Raw genomic sequence first — 22,836 nt, 5'->3', positions numbered from 1 at the left:
TCAAATTGGGATTTAGCTCACCTCTTTGACGCCAGATGTTTCAGATGAAGAGACTCGATCACTCCCTGTCTGTCTGATTTCATCACCCTCCCCTATCTTTGAACCAAAAAGGAATTGAAAGAACCTTATCTAAAAGAACCTGGGAATCATTACTAAATCCCCTACACTAAATATAGCATCTAAAGAGTAGAACACAATACCTAAAGATTTGCTCCTCTGGGAAATGTGTCCCCTTGGCATCTGTGTCCACTAGGGAAGCTAATACTTTTTCTAGATATAACATTTTCAACATCACTACTAAGGCTAACTTTTTCCTCTGTTGTTATAGTCAATATTTGATGACAAAACCAAACTAGAATGCACAATTCCCAACAACTCTCTTAAGAACTATCCTGGGACAGAACACAGAAAGGGGAGTAGATCTTAGAGAAGAGATGGGCTAAACTTCTGTTACCACAAGAGGACAACAATACTTTACTCCAGGGATAGATTGGAACATGCTATTTGTAGCCTAGACTATGTAGGACAAATCTGATGTTATATATGATTTTTGTCTTTATCAGTTTTTAATGACTTCAATTTTCTTAGCAATTGCTTTCTTTTCCCTTAACTTTAGTTGGTATGTATAGATATAATTAATATCCTTCATTGTTGTGACCTTTGATAGGCATTGAAAGGTAATACCTTAAAAAGTCATATTGGTGTAGTTTAAGTATTTTTTAGTCTGTGCCAAACACTGTAGATGGCTACCAAAAATATGATTTATTTTTTACTTTCCTTGAGAGGTTTATAGTACAGTAAAACGCAAGTTTTTTGGCGGGGGTTTTTGTTTTTATTTTTTTGTTTTATTAATCACATTCATTACTTTTTTGAAAACTGTTTTAAAGAAACTGTATCAATTTTTTCTCATAAAGGCATAGAGATTTCATCCTTTTATAAGCCCCTCCACTCCACACACATGAATGGATGAGATATAAAAAGATAAAATCAAGATGATGTAGCTGGGTTCAAATACAAGCTGAACATTTCTTTGGACCAGAATCAGAAGACAGTTGCAAAATGTTAACTTGTCCTGAAGCTATGTGAGATTTCTGGCTTCGACATCTAGACGTTGACAGAGGAGTCTAGATCTTACATAGGAAGGTGACCAAAAGTGCTCCACACAAGTCAATTCAAGACTCACTGCTTAAAACTGGTTTTTGCAATCTTGAGTTTTGTTTTAGAGAGTTCTTTTTTGGCTATTTATTATAATGTTGAAGAAAATTTCCCACATAAAGAAAAGGTTTTTTTCAAAAGCCAAAGAAAATAATATTAAAAATCCGTAACTTTTGCACTTCCTTCTGATCTTCAGAGATGACTATTTTCACCAATTTTTGTTTTGTTAGGGTATTTTTCTTACTTGGAAGCCCAGATTCCAAGAAATTAACTGGGATTTAAGTTCTACTTTTTCTTGTGCTATTGATTATCCTTCCCTTTGTAAATTGCCATTATTTCATTTGCCTTTCTAATATATTTTCTTCTATGATTATAATAACATCCATAAATATCTATTATATTTAAATTTGTCTACATAGACTATTTACTATCATTGGTCTGTTAAAATAACCCTTGGAGCTGTCTATTGAAAGCACATTTGGCCTTTTTCACGTGAAAGTGATTGATTTTTGGTGGTCTTCAGCTATGATATTGCAAATAACATGATAAAAATAAATTACTGACATGTATTTCCTCGTAGTAATAGAAATCTCACGAATTAATCTCAAGTCCTACATCTCATATAGATCTTGTCAATTTTGCTACATTTTCTTTTTACGTTTCTAAAGTCTATGACAAATCTCCATTTCACAGAAGCTTTTTATTAACAAGCTACAATTTTGAATTATATTGTGGTATAATGAGTTTATGTTTTCTTCTAAAACATCCTGTATGATTTTACTATTTCCTTAAATCCTTTGCTACTTTGTATTAGGGTATATTTACATTTTGAGCTGGGTTGGAGAGAGTGATAGATTCCCATTTGGCCCATCCTACTTTCATGGCCCTATTAGATTTTGTTTTCTCCCATGTATTTTGAAAATTGACTCTAATAATATTCACTGCTATTACGTCTTCATTTTTTGGAGTAACTATTACTTTACATCATCTTATAGACCATCTCACAACCTGAATTCATAATTTTACACTTCATTTAATTATATTTCTATCATTTCCTAACATTTTAAACATATTGTCTGTGGACATTCCATCCACTCCCTCTTTAAGGGTGCCTCCTTCTAACAGTGCCTTCTGAGGAGCTTTTCTATCCAACTTATTGTGCATAATGCTTGGTTCAATATACTTATTCTGTTCATTTTTCTTTTGTTTCTCAAGCTTAGCTTTAACAGCATGGTTTTTATCCTATGGCATTGTTCCCATGCACGCATTAAGCCTTTAATATCTTTAGCCGCTGGCATGCTACATAGAGCTGCTTATTATGTTTTTTCCTTCTGTTAGTTGTACGGACTTCATAAGTATTTTCTTAATTTATACTTGCTGTTGCCCGCATATATAAAGGTTCTGAATACCCATTTAGGCTTTGTTCATATATTCATTTAATCATGCTTAATTTAGTTAAGAATTTGATGATTTCTGGTATATTTTCTCCAAGGTCTGAGTGCTGTAGGTTACATGAGTAACTGGCTATACTTGAAATACCCATAGTAAAAAGGACTTGGAAACTATCTCATTCACAGACATTGTCTTCAATCCTTGACTGAATATTTCAGCTTTACTTCTGGTGCTAGAAAGACGATATCTATTGCTTTCTGATAAAGATTTAGGAGCCACTGAGTCTCGGACAGTCTTGGCTCTTGACAGAGATATTTTTGTAAGTGTTCTAATTCTGTCCTAGTACGTGCCCTAGTTTCTGTGACTTCTTTGAGCCTCCTTCTGCTTTACTGTTGTTCTTCAAAATAATTGGTCTAGCTGACCCAGGACCCCAGAGGCCATCATCTGGCACACAGCTTATTTTTTAGTACCTAGGAAGCCAAACTCAGACTCATGAGAAAAACAAATTTTTATTAAGTTACTGAGTATCAGGAAGGTCTGTTATACATAATTGTGGCAATGACTGATGATATAATCCTGTTCTAGCCCTATATGCACATTTTAAACAAACACAATGTATGTCAATATTTAAAGTACTTAATGTGAAAAGTAAGTTTGCCTTCTGCTTATTAGCTTATTAATTTATTTGATCTGTTAGTTGGATTAACACCACTATTTTGGGAAAACAGTGTATGCTTTATTTCATTTATTTTAAATAAAATGAATAGTAGAGAAACCAAATTGAAGAAGATACCTCAAGATAATTATATAAATTGAGAGTAAGCGTTTAGAAACCTTTATAGCCACATAGCATGTGATTAGCATACATATCTCCCTCAGTGAGTAATAGGTCATGAACCAGGCCCGGTATTATTCAATTTGCAGATGAGTCACACATGGCAAGATACTCCTTGCATATTCCTCACTTGCAGTAAGTAGAAACATATTATAATATGTGATATTTCAGAGTTACTAGTGATCTGTAATCTAAAAGTACGTAAAAATACGAGAAAATGGAAACATGGTTATTTTGTAATTTCTTATCAATAATTTTAATTTTTAATTGTCTGTTTTTTATAATTTAACACTATTGCCTAAATTAAGGAAGTAAATTGTTTGTTCTTATTTTTAATCATAATTTAATGATGACAAAACAGGCTTCAGGTATTTTGGAATTTTGTATCCAGAAAAGACACAATTATTCTGTCTCCTACACATATTTCTTTCTTTACTCCAGTACGCTGTCTATAAACTCCAGCCACCTCAGCCATATCAAACTCCAACTTCTATCTTCTCTACTCAGAGAGACTGTTTGCTTAGCTTGCGCTCACATCCATATACTGCAGACTAGAAGTTCTTCTGGAAAAAAAGCCAGGGCCACCATTTTTATTCCATATTTCCAGATATTACAGTCCTGTACTTTGTTGTCTAAAAACAGTATTTCTTATATTTACCTACATATTAAACATATATTTTATGTATTTTATCCAGATAGAACTTGGATATGAGAATTTAATAGGTGGTAATGACATTCCTATAAAGGAAATTGACATCTCTGCTTATATAAACAATGTAATTACTTTCTTTTTGTTTGATTTAAACCTTTTAATTATGACAGTTAGTAATTTAACAAGATTCACTTATTTTCTACTTCATGAAGAACATTGTATAAGAATAAAAAATGGAAATCTTCACAGATTAACTTTTTGTTGACTCCACAACATCTATATACTGATTAATCTATCTGAACCAAGTCCTCTGCTCTTTAAGGTGCATAAAGATTCAATGACATAAGTTTATTTTTTAATTTCAATTTTATCTGCATTTTATAAAATATATGTGATTATATATATCATACTGTGATAATATTTCCTAATATGAATATTAATTGATGTGAATGAAGAATGAAAGCAGCTAACAAGTTGCCCAAAATTAAATATTCTTGGATAGAAATTAACATATAATAGAAAAATGTAATTATATTTTAGAGGTAATCGTACACCAAAATTACATTGATTCTGAGTAAGAAAGCACTGTATACTTGCATTTGCAAAAGGAAATATTAATTTGTTTTTGTTTAATTTATACCTGCTCACTTTGCAGTTGTATTTAATACTATTTAAAAATGTGGAATTGTTAAAATTTTAATTTGTCTGACAAGAGAGACTACAGGTAGTAAGAATGGTTTTTTTTCCCTCTACCGAGAAAAAGAATCTTCAATATTACAAGAAGAATAAAATAAAAAGCAAAGATTAGAATTATTGCGTTACTTTAGAAGAAATATGAGGGCAAAGTTGTAATTGCATGCCTGACAATACACCTAGCAATTCATTGGACATGCAATTTAATAATATATAACACCGTGATTAGTCTGAAAGATCTGATACTAAGTCATTTATTTGAATCATTTAATTTGAATGTGTGATGATTAATGGCATTAGAAAAATGTTTATCTAAGGTGTATATTACTTTATCTTGTTCTAACACACTTAGTTTGATAATATCTTTTAATTAACCTGTGATTTATATCTATTAAATCAATTCTGAAAGTCTTTTTAAGTCCAAATAAATTGTAATCATGTGGACATCAATAGATAATCTACATTAGACAAATGGTGTGTTGAGATATACTTGTGTTATTGTGTGTGTGTACAAAGAAAAAAAAAAACCAAGGCATTTATTATCTTGATTTTTGTTAAATAATAGTAAACTTGAATGTGAGTATTTAATTGTTTTCCAAATGAAGATAAATAAGTTTCCCATGGCTGGGAGAGTTGCATGATTCGGTATATAAAACAACTCAGCACCCATGATTTAGGGCTCAAGACTCTTTTGAAGAAACTATCTAGGCTGTTGACATTGTTTTTAACATAACTTTCAGTGACCTATAATCAACCTAGGTCATGGAACACTAAAATAAATTTTTTCACAGAAAGAAAAGAGTATAAAACACTATAGAACACAGGGGAGGCTCCAACTTTTGTGAAATGCTAAAACTGAGCGTGGACTTTTGGTTAAAACAATAGAATTTGTTGAAAGTCTTCTAAGAAGCCATTAGATCTCCATATAGCTTTGGATTCTGTGGCTGAGGGAAGTGCCCCTTCTTACCAGGCAGAAAACCGGTAAGGAAAAGCACAGTATCTCTGTAGTGGAGGACATCGGGCATTGTGGGAATATCACACTAGAAATGGGATAACTAAGTGAGAGTTTACATACACCACGTTAACCCACTCAGCTCCTGGAAGGTGGGAAATCATTTTTGAACATGGAACAGTCTTCGTCTGTGGATTCTGACCAGCATTCATAAAGCCCATGGTTGACAAGTACTCGTGAGTCCAGAATTCTAATAAACGTTTTACTGCCTCATTCATAAATATAAACAAAGCACCAATGGTCACCAGCCACTTGAGAAAAGCCTCTTTTATGAAAGAGACCAAAGAGAACAAATATAAAAAAACAACTTGAGGAAATATGTTATGAAGGTTGAGGGAAACTTAAAAACAAACAAACAAAAACTATCACCAATTAATTGAGAGAGTGATAGAGAGAGAAAGAAGGTGTTCCATCCATGAAACGAGAATAGAATACAATAAAAAACAATATTTGGTGAACAAAAAGTGCTCTTGGCAATTAAAAATATGAAAATAGAAATGACAACTTCAAATGAATGAAGAGGAAGATAAATTTGAAAAAATCTTCCAGAAGGTAAAGCAAAAACAAATTTTTGGTTTGAAAATAGAAAAAAGGTACAATTAGAAGATGAGGAGTAGAAGAACAAAATCTGAACAATGATTTTTCAGACACTGAAAATTATTAATACAATAAAATTCCAAAATTCTTTAAAATTCCAAATTTGACATATTAGAGTTTCCAGATCGAAAAAAATCCACTGATTGTCTAGCACAGTAGATGAAAACATACATTTATTAAGCATACTGTCATAAAATTTCAAAACACTGGACACAAAGAAACTATACTACAAGTCTCCACAGAAAGAAAGAACATGTAACCAGAGAAGAATATGATTAGGAAACAGGCTTTTAGTATTATTGCATGGCTGATTTCTGTTATGCAGAACAATCTTATTGTTAGGATTTGAATGAAAATCTAATAGATCTTTTCCATCTTTGCGTTCTACATAGGACTTGTTTTCATCTTTTGTCACTTTGTTAGAATTCCACAATCTATTCTCATTCCCATAGAACGACACATGGCATTGAATGATGTTAATGAGTCTATTAGTCTGTAGCAAAGCTAGTAGCAAAGAGATACAACAGAATAATAAGAAGTAGAGAAAGGAATTCAGATGAAAGAGTGATATATTTCAGTTCAGGCTAGATGGGCAATGTCCTTCAACATTTACATTTGTCCCAATTCTTAGAAAGTATCCTCAACTATTTAGAGGGAGTTCTAAAACTTTCTGTATAGGAAAAAATATTCTGAAATCTTCATGAGGAAAAATGGCACATTATAGGTTACTATCAGTGTCTGCATAAAGGGGGAATAAAGGAAAGAAATAAGAAAAGGGTGAGTGGGAAGTGTAGAAGGAAAGAAAGAAGGCAGAAAAGAAAGAAGGAAGTTTACTTTTCATAATGAAATATTATTTTCTTTCTTGCTGATTTTCTTCCTACGTGCCTATCACAGAATGAGCAAGAGAAAACTCTAGATTGGTTCCAAATCTCTAAGCTTCTGACTCCAAAGTGTACAAGATATGCTAGTAATTAAATCAGTGTTCTATTTCACAATCATATAGCAAAATGGTTGAACTAGCTTTGTGCAACCTTTCCTTTCCCCTGTTTATTTCCCCTATAAAATGTCTATGCTGTTTTTTTCTTTTAAAGGCTTTATTTTTTAGAGCAGTTTTAGGTTTACAGCAAAATTAAAAGAATGGTACAGAGATTTCTCATATACCCCCTGCCCTCACACATGCAAAGCTTTCTTCATTATCAACATCCCCCACCAAAGTGGTATATTTGTTACAATTGATGAACCTACACTGACACATCATAATTAAGTTGTTTTTTTCATTTGTTTGGTTTTTTTGGTGAGGAAGACTGGCCCTGAGCTAACATCTGTTGCCAATCTACCTCTTTTTCGCTTGAGGAAGACTGTCCCTGAGCTAACATCTGTGCCAATTTTCCTCTATTTTGTATATGGGACACTGCCACAGCATGGCTTGGTGAGCGGTGTGTAGATCTGTGCCTGGGATCCAAACCCGCAAACCCCAGGCCTCTGAAGCGGAGCACACGAACTTAACCACTACGCCATGGGGCAGGCCCAAGTTGTTTTTTTTTAACTTTAAGAAAAGGATATAAATTAACTAAATCAGGAAGACTGGAATCTAGCAGAATATGATTCAGAAATCTGTCTTGTAAAAATGTATAAACCACAGCATCTTCAAATCCCCACACGATATTTTATGTTCAAGTCCTGGAAGCTATCTGATTTTCAAATATTAAAAGAATTTGACAAAGTCTAATATCTATTCATGATAAAAACTCTCAGCAAACTAGGAATAGAGGGGAACTTCCTCAGTTGGGTAAACATCTACAAAACATCTACAGCCAACGTCATACTTAATGGCGAGAAATTGGACAATTTCCTCCTAAGATCAAGAACAAAGCAAGGATGTCTTCTTTCACCATTCCTATTCAATAACATCCTGGAAGTCTTAGATAATGCAATAAGACAAGAAAGAGAATAAAAAGTATACAGATTGGAAGAAATAAAACTGTTTTTGTTCAAAGATAATAAGATTGTCTATGTAGAAAATCCCAAAGAACTGACCAAAAAAAAATCAAGTATAGCAGATATCTTGAAGAGCTATCTCTACTCCCAGGTTCACTGTAGCATTATTCACAATAGCCAAGGTATGGAGACAACCTAAGTGTCCGTCAATGGATGAATGGATCAAGAAATATATATATATACACACCACACATACACACACAATGGAATATTATTCAGCCCTTAAAAAGAAGAAAATCCTGTCATATGTGACAATATGCATGAACCTGGAGGGCATTATGCTAAGTGAAACAAGCCAGACAGAAAGACAAGTACTGTATGGTAACACTTGTATGTGAAAAAAAAAATGTTGAACTCAGAAACAGAGAGTAGAAAAGTGGTTGCCAGTGGCTGGAGGGTGGGAGAAATAGGGAGAGGTTGGTGAAAGGGTATAAATTTTCAGCTATAAGATGAATAAGGTCTGAGGATCTAATGTATAACATGGTGACTTTAGTTGATAACATTTCACTGTATAATTGAAATTTAAAATTTGCTAAGAGAGTAGAACATAAATGTTCTCATCAAAAAAAAAAAAAAGAGAGAGAGAGGTGAATAAGCGAAACCTTTGGAATTTTTAGGACAGTGAAACTGTTCTGTACGATACTATAAAGGTGAACAAAAGACATTAACATTTGTTAGAAACCATTGAACTTACAGCACAAAGAATAAACCTTAATGTTTTAAGGTTTGCAAATATTTTGTCTCATTCCCTAGGTTGCTTTTTTATTTTATTGATGATTTCCTTTGATTTTTAGTTTGATGTATATGCAAATTTTTCACAAAATTATTTAGGAGATTTGAGGATCCCAGGATGGAATGCAGAATGTGACCAAAACAATCTAAATGTACTACAAACATATGAAACAACCTCACTGGGCAGTTGGGAGTCTAAGGTGCTGACCTATGCCACTGGAGTCTGTACCCTAACGACAAAAAGAACTGTACATAAGCACTGCACTCTGTTGACAACACTGTTTCCCACTGGCCTACAAGTTAACAATACTGAAACCAATATACATGTATACTGGCATATTGAATGTACATTGACGACAGATCATGGGAGCCAGGCTTCTCATTGTTGGAGTGACAGGTTACATATAAGCAAGGGAAGGAAGTTAGAATGATCCATGTGGTAACAGACTAGAGTTAGAGACATAAGTATGCAATCATGTTTAGTTAATGTATAGAGAGAAATAGAAATATAGAAATAATTACAGATATGCATGTATGCATAGTATACACACAAATATTTCTAACCTCTGTTAGTGAAGTGGAACTAGAAGAAAAAACTCCCTGGTAACAACAGGGACGCATAGCACACAGATCTTGGTTTTTAATATCATTCTGCAATATAAGGAATCAGGAATCCTTAGAGAAATGACTGATTCTAGGACTGGGGCAGGATATATACCAGTTAAGCCTGGAGCATATGGTAGTGCCGTAAAGTAGTCAGGTACTAACACACGTGCACATACATGCACACAAATACACACACACAATGATGATAGGATGTCAAAAGGACATGAGAGCCGACTGGAAACTCCCAATGACCAAAGCTGGGACCATTTGAGCAATAAAATAAAGTAGTATTTGACTATAACCCAAAGTATGAAACAAATATTCATGAGTCCATATTGATATAAATAAATGATTGAATAAATAAATAAATGGGGGAGAAAATTCTAATAATAATAAATAAATGAGAGAGAATTCTGTGAGAAAGCATTCCCACTAATTTAAGAAGATATTCCACCCTTAAGAGGTGCAACATAACTCCCCACTTCCTGAGGATATTGACTTTCTTCCAAAGAATGTACTATGGAAAGGAAGAGAAAAAAAGAATAACTGTACAGCGAAGAAACCTGACAATCACAACCTCAAGCCAGATGATCAAGGTGAACATCAACAGTAATAAGTCCTACTGATAGTATAGACTCTTGATATGTTGTGCTGAGAATGGCACTTTACCTCTCTGTGTGACCTTCGTCTCAAAACCACCTTATCCTGGTCTAATCATGAGAAAAACATCAGAAAAATCTCATTTGAAGGACATTCTACGAAATATTTAGTAATCTTCAAAACTCTCAAGGACATCATGTCAAGGACTACGAGAAATAGTCACAACCAAGTGGATCCTAATGACACACGATGACTAAATGTAATGTGGCATCCTGGATGGGATCCTGGAACAGAAAAAGGACATTCGGGATAATTGAGGAAATCTGAATAAAGTTTGGACTTCTTTAGTTAACAAAAATGTATCAATATTGATTTATAAATTGTAACAAATGTGCCATACTAACAAATGTGTCATACTAAGGTTAAGACTTTAATAATAGGGGAAACTGGGTATGGCTTATAAGAGAACTATATCTTAGTTCTCGGTACTATCTTCACAGTAATTCTGTGCATTTAAACTTTTCTAAAAAATGTTTTTTTAAAAAAGAATTAAATAGAAACTAAATAAAATAGAGATCAACAAATTAAAAATGTAATTTCATGAAACAACATATAAACTGAAAAATATCTGCTTAGGATGAATCATAAAAAGCATGAACACACAAAATACATCAGGAATGTAGAAAAGAAGAGTGATGCTGATATTTAAAAAATAATAAGAGAATCTTATGAGTAACTTTATGTCACTACATTTAAAATTTAGGTAAAATGATAAAAACAAGCAAAACTAAACAAGGTCACTTAGAATGAAGATACATATTGAAGATACATTCATATTGCTTGGAAATAAAGACATAGGGGATTAAGCCATAAACATATCTAGCACAGACATCACTATCATAAAAGTCAGGATAACATGATCTTGAGAAGAGGAGGAATGGAATCATGAGGAAGGGGAACAATATGTTACATGAAGAGCTGGCAATGTTCTGTTTATCCACATGGGTGATGATTTGGTGGTATTTTCTTCATAATTATCCATTAGTCTGTACTTATGTTTTTTGCAGTCTACTGTATGTATGATATATCTCAGCAGAAAAACAAAAGGAATATCGTTCTGGCTATAATGTGTAATACAGATGAGAGTGATGCAAAACTGGAAGCACACACATTATTTGGGAGAGTTGGACACTATCGAGAGAGACGATCAGGATGTGAGTAGGGCTCAAGGCCTATGCTCATGCCCATGCAGGCTGCACACGCTGTACCTCCAGGGGGAGTCCTTATCTTAGAATCTGATGTGTTGGCTTCCTTGGAACTGGGCAACACAGTGACACAGTCCAGGGAGATAGGTATTGGTCTGTTCAGTAAGAATAGCTAGCTAAATCTGGATTTGAAAAATATAATTGGCATTATATTATTACATTATATTATGAGGTTTAATAAAATAGTGTAATAGTTTATACTATGACATTAAGCAAAATTTTAAAAAATTGCCTTACTAAAACGTTCTATTCTCCTGACTCTCTTTTTGAGTACTTTTACTTCCCCATTTTTGCCACCCACTGGATGATGTTTTTCTGAGAGAACTTTATACTTTAACTTCAATGCTATGTTTTTTCTTCATTATATTCCATCTACATCAAAGATCCCCATGGGACATTTTATTATACCCTTTCAGTCACTTATCATGATTCACATATATTCATTGTTCACCAATATTTCCTCTCTGCCTTATCTGTCTGATCTTAAAGTGTCTTCTGATTTATAATTCTTACTTGATATTTTCTTCTATGGATGATATAGTTTTCATAAACATATACATACAAACAAAAAGCAGGTTTGGGTGGAAAAAATTAATGAGGTGTCAGTGATTACTGCCACAATTCCGATTTGGACATCAGCATGAATATAGGGAATGTGGGAAAAGAACCTGTTAGAAGAAAAAACAGTCAATTTAGTTTGGGGCATTGTTCTCAACTGATAGTGATTTGTGTTTCCTCAATATACATTTGACAACATCTAGAAACATTTTTAGTTGTAACAACTGAAGGGTGTGCTACTGGCATCTAGTGAGTAGAGGCCAAGTGCACTACTAAACATCCTACAATGCACAGGACAACCTCCTACATCAAAGAATTACCCAAAATGTCAATAGTGCCGAGGTTTAGAAAGCCTTGTTTAATTTGAGGTAACTGCGGAGAAGTCCAGTATGAGATTTGATACATGTACCTGAGCGCAGGAGAGAGATCTGTAGGAACTGTATCTGGCTAACTACTAGAGAAGCTCCTGTAGTAAGTGAGACCTTCCCTATTTTCATATGTTACCCTGTAAACGTTTATTGACAACTCTGTGTCCTCATCTAGAGTGTGAAATCACTCAATAGATGAATAAGTTTTAAAGAAACATTCTGCTCTTCAAATATATTTTCCCTTTAGGTTTGTTTTGAAATAGCAACAAATGACAGTTCTTCAAAGAGCTTTGAATGGGACTACATAAAATTGTGAAAATTAATAGTGCAATACAAGGCATAATTATTGAGCATTTACGTGAACGATTTTTGCAAGTATATGATTATTTTGGTGCTGCCATCAAAAAATCTATTCTCCCTAAGAGGAATGGTTATTATTTTCACCAGGTTTTATTTTCTATTCAATTGGAAAAGGGAGAAACACTTGTAAATGCTTTAAAGGAATATTCCTGTCAACAGGCGGTCACGATTCCCTTTTGTATGTGATATTCATTCACGGTAAAATAATTTGATTTGAGTTTTTAAGAGTTAGCCAAAAAGAGAACGTTTGGATGCAACATATTCATGTAATTCATTTCACATAATGCTTGTGTTGGAAGTCAGGTTTTTTATGTAGATTTCTTCAGGTTGTCTCCAGTGAAAATCTGCTTTGTCATTCCTGTCAGGTGTTCTCTGCTTAGAAGATTTCAGCATGTGGGTGACTGTTTTCTTGTATGTACAACAATGAACAGCTCCTGAGCTTCCAAGGGCTTTTGAAAAATATATCCCTGAGAGAGAAGTGCCCCATTCTGCTGCTGCCCTATCCAGGGCCTCAGACTCTTTTCTAGAAAAGACTCCTTAATAGGGAAAAAACAAGAAAAGATACAAAGAAATTGGAACCATTTCTTATGAAGGTTGGTCTCAGAAAATTCTCTTAGAATAACCGTTTATATTTAACAAAGCTCTTGTTTTTATTTGATCTACTCAAATTTTCATCCTAGAGTCAAGTTAAACCAATTTATGTTTAAGAAAATAATCAAAAAGTTTTGCTCAAAGATTTCTGGACAGAGAGAGTCATGGCATGAATGCATGCACACACACACATGCACACAAAACAACCCAAATATCCAACAATGAATAAGAGAATGGAAAAGTAAGATAGAATATTCTGTGACCATTTTATAATTTGCATCTATATGTTTTTAAATTAACTTCTATGGAAGAATAATACACATGTACAAAGGTAGTAAATTATAAGTATACTTCTCTGTGAATTATCATGAAGTACATTCATATAATCACAACTTAGAAAAAAATTGAATATGAACTAGTATTTTTAATATAAGAATACACCATCTTTATATGCATTGTACAATTTATACTGCAGATTTTATTTTTTCTTTGTCAATTTCTCTTTTTTCTTGTCTTAATTTTGCTAATCAAATCTACTGTTCATTTTTTTCCTATCGCTCATGTGAATGTGGAATTTCTTCTATTCTTTGCAATTCCATTAGCAATTACTTTGCTTTTCTATACATCATCACCAAATGCATATACAGTCATGCGTCACTTAACGGTGGGGATGTGTTCTGAGAAATACAGCCTTAGGTGATTTCATCCCTATGTGAACATCATTGAGTGTCCTTATACAAACCTAGATGGTATAACCTACAACACACCTAGGCTATATCATACTAATCTTATGGGACCATTGTCATATATGCAGTCTGTCAGTGACCAAAATGTCATTCTGTAGTGCATGACTGTATACCAAACACAGGCATCTTTGTCTTTCTGTTAATCATGTAATGCAAGTGCCTAGAACATGTAGACACTCAACAAACATTTATAGAATTAATGAATATATCACTATCATATATAAATGCAAAATACCAACTATTTTGTCTCACCAAAAAGCTCTATTCCCCTGATTCCCTTCTGGAATGCTTTTACTTCTCTACCCATCAGATTATGCTTTTGCTGAGGTGACTTTACACTTTTGCTTTCCGTGACTATTTTTCCTTACATTGTGGTCCATCTACATGAAGCATCTTCATGTAACATCTTATTACACCCTTCCAGTCACTATGATAATCCATATATTCATTGTTGACCAGTATTTCCTCTTTATTTCATCTGTACCATCCTGAGGAGTCTTGATTAATTTATTATAATCATTATTTGGATACTTCCCTCTGTGGGTGATCTAGTCTGTAAATCCTTCTGCAAGTACGTCTATATCTCCTTCACTCTGGCTGATAAATGATATCTTGGCTGGAGACAGGATCCCTGGGTGGCAGCACTTCTCTTTTAGTAATTCTGTAATTCTCTCCCACAGCATTCTGGCTTCCAGTGCTGCCAATGAGAAGCCTAATGCCAAACTAACTCTTTGTTTCCTTTTTAACTAGCTTCCTTTGTCTGCGAGCTTATAACATTATCTTTTTAATCATGAACTTCATGAATTTTATCAGGATAAACATTAATCCTAAGATGAAATTTTCCTCTCCTTCAATTTGTAACTTTTCTCCTTAAGTTTTCCTATTCTTTTCTTTTGAATTCTTATGGATCCATTTTACAAGTCTATATTTTTTTCCTCATGAATTCTATTTCTTTGCATTTTTATCTTCTAGGTTACTTTTTCCAGGTCTCAACTGTGAAACTCTAGTCCTTTAAGTATCTCTGAAATTTTAGCATTCCAAAATCATGGAATATTTTGTTTCCCAATAGTCTTCGTTGCTATAATCAAATCTACTAAAATAATCTATTCACCTATTTATCGAGTTATAACCTGCCTTCTCCAGCAAATCTAAATCACTAGGACCTGGGTGTTTTGCTTGTTGTTCTTCTCTCTAGTTGCTGAGTAATCCTAATTGAGTTGTTATTTTTATTGACCTATTTATCACGTCAAATTCAGATTTATGTTTGGCTTTATCCAAAATTTCAGCATATCTGAGTTTACTCTGTAATTTGGCAATGAACCTCCTGATTCTCCCCAGGAGCAGGTTAAAACTTCTCTATCAGCCCCAGGAATAGGAAAGATCCAGCACAGTTTCAAATTTCAGTAGCCACTCTGCACCCAGAGACCACAAGGTCCTCCCAGGAGCACTGACAAAGGCTAGAGCTACCCTCTGTCCCTTGGGTGCCCCTGGAAGTCGGAGTACCAAGCTCTCCACAGACTGTGCAGATCCTGTTGCTGCTGCTAACCTCTTCACTGCTCATCACCCAGCTCCCCTTAGACCCGGAAAGGAGTAAGACCAGTCCCTTTTTCCTCTGTCAGGATCCTGGTCTTTTCAAATCTCACAGCTCTGACCGGCTGCCCCAGAAACTACTATATCAATTGGAGATGGGGGAGGGGTAACACTGGAGTTGGATGAGAAAAGTAACAAATTCACATTAAAGCAAATACCTTCCCAGGCTCCTTTTACAATGTATCAAAATGATCATTTATACCTTTATTATCAGAAAAGATAAAATGAGATTCTTTTATTGTTGTTGTTGCTGCAATGATGGTAATATTACAGGAAAAAGTTATGCCACATAAGGGGAAATTTTCAGGATTTGGCTTAACATGGTTAGCATTATTTCCCCAAATTAGTCTAATAAATTCAAATGGAATTCTTATGCTTCATAGTAAGAGTATTATTATGCCTCATAAACAGAATAGAATTAAAATGTGCTAATTGTTCTATGTCCTTATAGATAAATAAGTATCATATATTTCACGATCAATTAAAACAAAATAATGAAAAAAGTCCTTTGAGTCAGTACATATGTCAGAGAGAGTAACAATTAAATAGCATTCTAAGTACAAAGAGATGGCTCTAAAGCAGTTAGCAGTATTTGCCTCTTACTATTAATTTTAATATGTGTGGCCAACATGGTTTGAAAACAGAGACGACCCTCCAGTTGTTTAAACCATACAGGAGAGTTCAGTGTTATCCCCATAAAATAGAGAACCTGAAAGTGAATCTAGAACAAAGCTAAAAATGCCTCCAATTTCCAGTATTGAGACAGTATAGTATTAACACTTGTTAAAGACCAATGACCAAGGTAAAAGGAGAAAAAAAAAACAAAAAAAAAAACATAACACATTTAGGACACCACTGTGTTTACCCTTCAATAATTAAAACTAATCTTTGATTTAGAAATATAGCGGAGCTTGTATTTTTAGAGAGAATACTGGATTAGAGTTGAATAAATCAATAAATGGTCATTTTTAACAAGTTAATCATGGTTTTAAAATATAAAAATTAATATTATTATCTTATAGTAATATCTCTTACACTCTGTAAAATCAAATCTGGATAATCATTTAAAACTTGATTCTTAACCCCCACGAGTGTACTATGGGTTGCAGTTCTTCAGTATACACAAACATGAAACATATCAGTGAATTTATACAAAATCATACATAGATAACACCATAAGTTACAAAAACTCCCCAAAAAAGAAAAAAAAAAATTGATTCCTAACCTCCATGCCGCCTTTCCCTAGTCTGTATTTGTAAGTCAGTGATATAGAGCAAAGCTTTTCAAACTCGAATGTGCACTTGATCACCGGGATCTTGTTAAAATACAGATGCTTATCCCAAGAAGCTCCCAGGTGATGTTGATGCTACTGGTTCATGGACCACTCTTTTCAAAATAGAAGACCTTTTGATCACACTAAATATGTCTGAACTTAACGCTTTTGAACGGAAAACTGGTAGTTTAGAAATATGAAATTTGTAACTGGCAGACTTTATGTATAAAACCTATATTTATTTGAGCTTGGAGAGAAATATTCTGGAGCAAATATAGTCAGTCTGAGTCATTTTAACCTTCTCTTCTGAATTGCAGCTTATGGACAGAAAGAATAGAACATTAATTTAAAAACCGAAGTGGAGAATGATTTAAGGAAATGTCAATCGTTGAGTTGATTCTTTTCCTGAAACTTTAAATAGTCTTTTCTGCTAACAAACACTCACAATAAAATTCAATGTCAACTGCAAATTAGAGGCAATTGCACTACAGAAAATACTTAGACAGTTCTTGTCAAATCTCTGATTTTTACATTGTCTCAGATATAAAACGGTGAACACCTTGAGTTTTCTTTCTTTTAATCCTTGGTATTGTGTGTTTTCCCTACTTGTGCTGCAGAATTGAAGTCTGCACAATTCCTTTCTTCCAATGGTTATTTGAGTGATAAACACCAGCCTCTTCATTTCCCAACGGTGGCTATGTGCTTAAGCTGCATGACTTTTGTTTCTCCTAAACCCAGCCACGCAATTTCAATCCCACACGATTCTTTGAAAATCATGTAAAAAAAAAAGTGACACTTCCTTTTTTCCTGCCAAGTTGTGTCAGGATATTCCATTATGCATTGGCATTTGAGTGGGAAGCCTAGATGATGAACATACTCTGTAGATGTAGTATTTCAAACCCCACTTGGCTTAGAAGTGCTCTGGGGAGCTAAAGGTTCTATTTACTGAACAGTTCTAAAATGGTTCCCTGCAATGCATTGTTGTTATGGGCACTGTGTCTTTCCCATCTGCCTAGTGAAATGTGACTTGTTTTATAGTAAAAATATATTAAAATGACCTTTCAGTCCCTGTAGATACAAAGAAAGCCATTTCTGAGGCCAGTAGCAACCATTTAACTACCTAAATGACCTGTCACCTTCTGTTTATTTTTGCCTCCTCCCTGGGGCAAAGGTCTTATATATATTCTCTGCTTGCTTTTTTTTGTTTGTTTCTTTTTGACTATTTTAGCTGTTGGATTGCCTTTGATTTTTATTTTGATGTATATAAATAACTAAAAGTCTTCCAATTTGTCTCATTTTGTTTCTTCCCCACACCCCAGATGCTTATTCTGTCATTTGTAGTATGTTCCAGTATTTTTAAATATGCAAATAAATACGTTAGCTAAAATGAGAAAAAAAGGGAGATAAGAAAAGACATTTTTGTGAAGATAATTTAAGTAATTTAAAAGACTGTATTGGCAAGTCTGTATTCTAACGTATAACAATGTTTAGACGTATGATAAATGATAAATAGATAGATGATAGATACTGTCATTTGGGCAAAAATTAGCAGAAGCAACATATGCTTTGTTTAGGTACAGAGTTATCTAGTAAATTGCTCTAAGTAAATTGTTATCGAAGATCTTTATTTCTCTTTCTGTGTGAAATAATTTCCTTAACCTTCCGCAAGAAATAATACAATAGAAATGCCACAAATCTGGCATAAGGAGGATTAGAGAGATTGGTCCAACTGTGTAAATGAGACTAAAATGTTCCAACTTGCTGTACTATAATTGTGCTCTACATTAAGCAGGTGGATTTTTTGAATTCTTGGAGCTGGAAGAAATCTAACTCAGTGGTTCTCAAAGTGTGGTCCCTAGAACAGCAGCAGTAGCATCACCTGAGAAACTGTCACAAATGCACATTCTCAGGCTCCAACTCAGACACACTGAACCAAACACTCTGGGTATGGGGCCCATAAAGTTCTATTTTGAGTCCCCTGGTGATTCTGATACATATTAAAGTTCCTCTAGCCTAACTCTTTATCAAAGGAGAACATTAAAGTCAAGAGGAGTTAACAAGCTAGCTAAAGAGTCGCAGAAGATAAAGTGTAGCACATAGTAGGCACCCAGTTATACAGTGTGACCCATGGCATAATTGAAGTCATGAAATAATTAAATGTAAAAAATGAGATCATATTTTATATCTGAATTGTTTCTGCATTTTGGGGTACACAGCATTATTATACAGCAGCAAACCAAAATTTGAACCTAGTCAGTAAGATCACTTTGTGTAATTATTTAAACGGCTGATGATGACAAGATGTCTTAAGCATAAGCTTAGGTTCTAGTCCTGAGAGGGTCTTTCAGCATTATTGGAGATGTTTGTCTGTTTTTGCTTCAGTCTAACCCTAATTGGAATCTGAATTTAGGAGGTTTTTAGTTTGATTGTTGAGAAAGAATCATAGAAGACATTGAGCTGAGAAACAGAAATGGCAAAAGGGTCATTCCTCAGAAAAGTAATGAAAGTCAGTGTATCCTTCAGTGTGGAGCAAAGATCAGTGATCAGTGAAAAGATAAAATTCTGATTGCCATTAAGCATGTAAAATATATGCGTTCCTGTGTTTTCAGCTCTCATTCTCCATTCATTATTTTCCATTTGCTTACAAAAATGTCCAGATGAACACCACCTTAAAAATAAATTTGGGGACTGGTCCTGTGGCCTAGTGGTTAAGTTTGGCATGCTCGGCCTTGGCAGCCTGGGTTCGGTTCCCAGTCATGGACCTATACCACATGTCAGTGGCCATGCTGTGGTGGCAAACCACATACAAAATAGAGGAAGATTGGCTCAGATGTTAGCTCAGGGCTAATCTTCCTCACCAAAACAAATGAATAAATAAATAAATAAATTTGACTTCTCTAAATCTTCATTTAATCTACCATGCTAACTTTATTCTTTCCTTCACTGCAAAATTTATTTTTCTCTAACTACAAAACAAATACAGATTAACAGTTGAAAATTTAGAAAGCACACAAGGAATCAAAGGTAAGGCAAAAGTCTTTATATGAAATACCTCTAATTAATGTGTTCTCAGAGAGTGTATATGTATTCATTTGTTAGCCAAAGTGGCATGATGTGGTAATTGCTTTGAAGCTGTTAAAAAGTTATTAAAAATTTTGAAATTTTCCATTTCAGTAAATAGTCTTTTGAAGACGTAATTGCCATGGATGTTTAATATTCTATTATATAGACATACCATAATTTGCCAATCCTCTATTTTTAGATATTCAGGTCATTTTCCAACTGTTCACTATTATGCTTAATCTTGTGATGACAAACATCCTTGTAGTACATAACAAAATCTTTGAGTAGTTTATCTCTGAAATATTCTTAGCATAAAATCTAAAAAGTAAAATTTACCAAGACCATTTAGAATTTTGCTATACATTGTAAATTGCCTTTCATACCTCCCTAAAAATATATAATATTCACATCTAACAAGTAGTAGATAAAACTATTACTTTTTTATATCTTTAACAATTTTATAGAGCAAATGATATTTTTGTTTCTGTTTCATTAATTATGTTATTACTGTGGTGGATTATTATTTTTAATTATTTAAAAATTATTTATTCATATTATATTTAATTATTGACCATTTGTATTTCCTATTTAAGTACTTTGCCCATTTTTAATGATGTGTTCATATATTATTATTGATATACAAAAATGTCTTTAAATATTAAAAGAAATTGTTGCATTTCTATTGGAAATGCTTATTTTCAATATTTTGGACAGAACAGTTTAAAAGCACTGTATAACAAGAATTTGCATTCTTCCTTTCTCAAATTTTAAAAATCTGTTTTCCTCTTCCCCTACTACAAATACTGCTCTTACTAAGAACATTCTCATGGTCGAAATACATTTCACTTCTCCGACATTAACTGTGTGCAGCATGCAGTCTTGTTGTCCCTGGCCTACACCTTAAAGCTCTTCTGCTTTGAATTCCCTGGTTCTAATTCAATCTTTTGGACTAAGCCTTTCATTTCCTCTTTGGCTCCTCTCTCTTTGAAATCTCTTGAAAAGGAGGATTCCTCTGAGTTCTTCCTTGTTCTATGCTTTTAGTTCAATATACTCACAGGAGGGAGATCCCTGAGAAGCAGGAGGGTATTGAGTTCAGACTCAGAGGAATTTAGGTTTGTCTTAAATCTCCAACTCCACCAGCATCTCCTCACTTAGCAGATAATCCATTTTCAAATTAAAAAAAAAAAAAATTGAAGGCATCAGACTCTCCGTATTTAAGCATACAAATTTACCTATGTCCTTACAAATGTTCTTCTCCTCCTCTCCTGTTACAAAAGAAAAACCCAACTGCTGCCTTGGTTAAGACATCTCCTAGGCTGCTGAAAGTTGCTTAAAACAAACAAACAAAAAGAAACAGCACAAAATAACACCACCAACAAAACTCTATCGAGAAACAGATGGCTAGTACTGTCTACTATAAATTAATATTTAGCCACTTCAACTTAGCCCTAAAAATCATAGCAATTCTGAATTTTTTCACAAAAGCAAGTTCTCTCTTCTCTCTCCCTCTATCTTCACAATGACTCCTTCATAACTTATATACTCAGGAGCCAGATTGCATGAATCCAAATCTTCATGGACTCTGGCTTTAAGGCCAAAATTATGGTATATGATACTAGGGCACAAGTCAGGGCAGTAGTTGGAAGTGGAAATAGAGCCACAAGAAGATTATTATTTTACTTTTAAGATGATTATATTTGCAATACATTTCAAAGCTTATGGGAAGTGAAGAATTTTGTTTTTTAAATATCAGCTATATTCTAGGCCCCAGTTTCACTACCTAAAAGCAATGGTAAAAATTTTTAAAATACTTTTCAGAGTTGTGGTGAAAATTAAATATAAAGTTTATATTCATTACCTGAAGATAGTAAGAATTTAATTTTTAAAACACCATTATACATTTTTCTCCCTCACTATTTAAAAAATGAGATCTACGTTAATTTTACCAATGCAATTACTTCCCCAATTCCCATTCACTCTTCAACTCACCTGAAAATCGGAAAGAGGCAGAAGAGATGACTGGGTATTTTCCCGTGTACTTCTGAGCTTGATTTTCTGTTGATAGAGCAATTAAAAAATCTACTGGGGCAGGGGCCAGCCTGATGTCTTAGTGGGTAAGTTCGCATGCTCCGCTTTGGCGGCCCAGGGTTCTCAGGTTTGGATCCTGGGTGCCGACCTACATACCGCTTATTAAGCCATGCTGTGGCAGGTGTCCCACATATAAAGTAGAGGAAGATGACCACAGACATTAGCCCAGGGCCAATCTTCCTCAGCAAAAAGAGGAGGATTTGCAACAGATGTTAGCTCACGGCTAATCTTCCTCACACACACACACACACACACACACACACACACACACACAAATGTATTGGGGAAAAGTTAACTTGTAGATTTTTGTCTGTTCAAATTGCAAATTATTTCTATCTGATGAAACTGATGATTCCAGAGGTTAGACTTTATGGTTCTATCAGACATTAATCAGTTTCACATCTAACCCAGGACTCCTAACATTTCTCTAATTTGTCTATATATACCTACTTCTCAAACACTCTTGGGATCATTCATAACATCTTTCTTACAATTAATGAGTTGATTAATTTTTTTGACAAGTTCATTTTATTTTTAAGAGTCATGATTTTACCTTTTTGAAAACTATACTTGAATTTACTGCAATCTAGCACTTAACTCCAATATTCACAATTATATCACAAAGTAAAAATATTCATCTCTCTTTGTCAATTGAGAAATGT

This window comes from Diceros bicornis, chromosome 11 (genome assembly GCF_020826845.1).
Source record: "Diceros bicornis minor isolate mBicDic1 chromosome 11, mDicBic1.mat.cur, whole genome shotgun sequence".
NCBI classification, from domain to species: domain Eukaryota; kingdom Metazoa; phylum Chordata; class Mammalia; order Perissodactyla; family Rhinocerotidae; genus Diceros; species Diceros bicornis.
The sequence above is the reverse complement of the archived record's forward strand: the minus strand, read 5'-3'. Positions refer to the sequence as shown.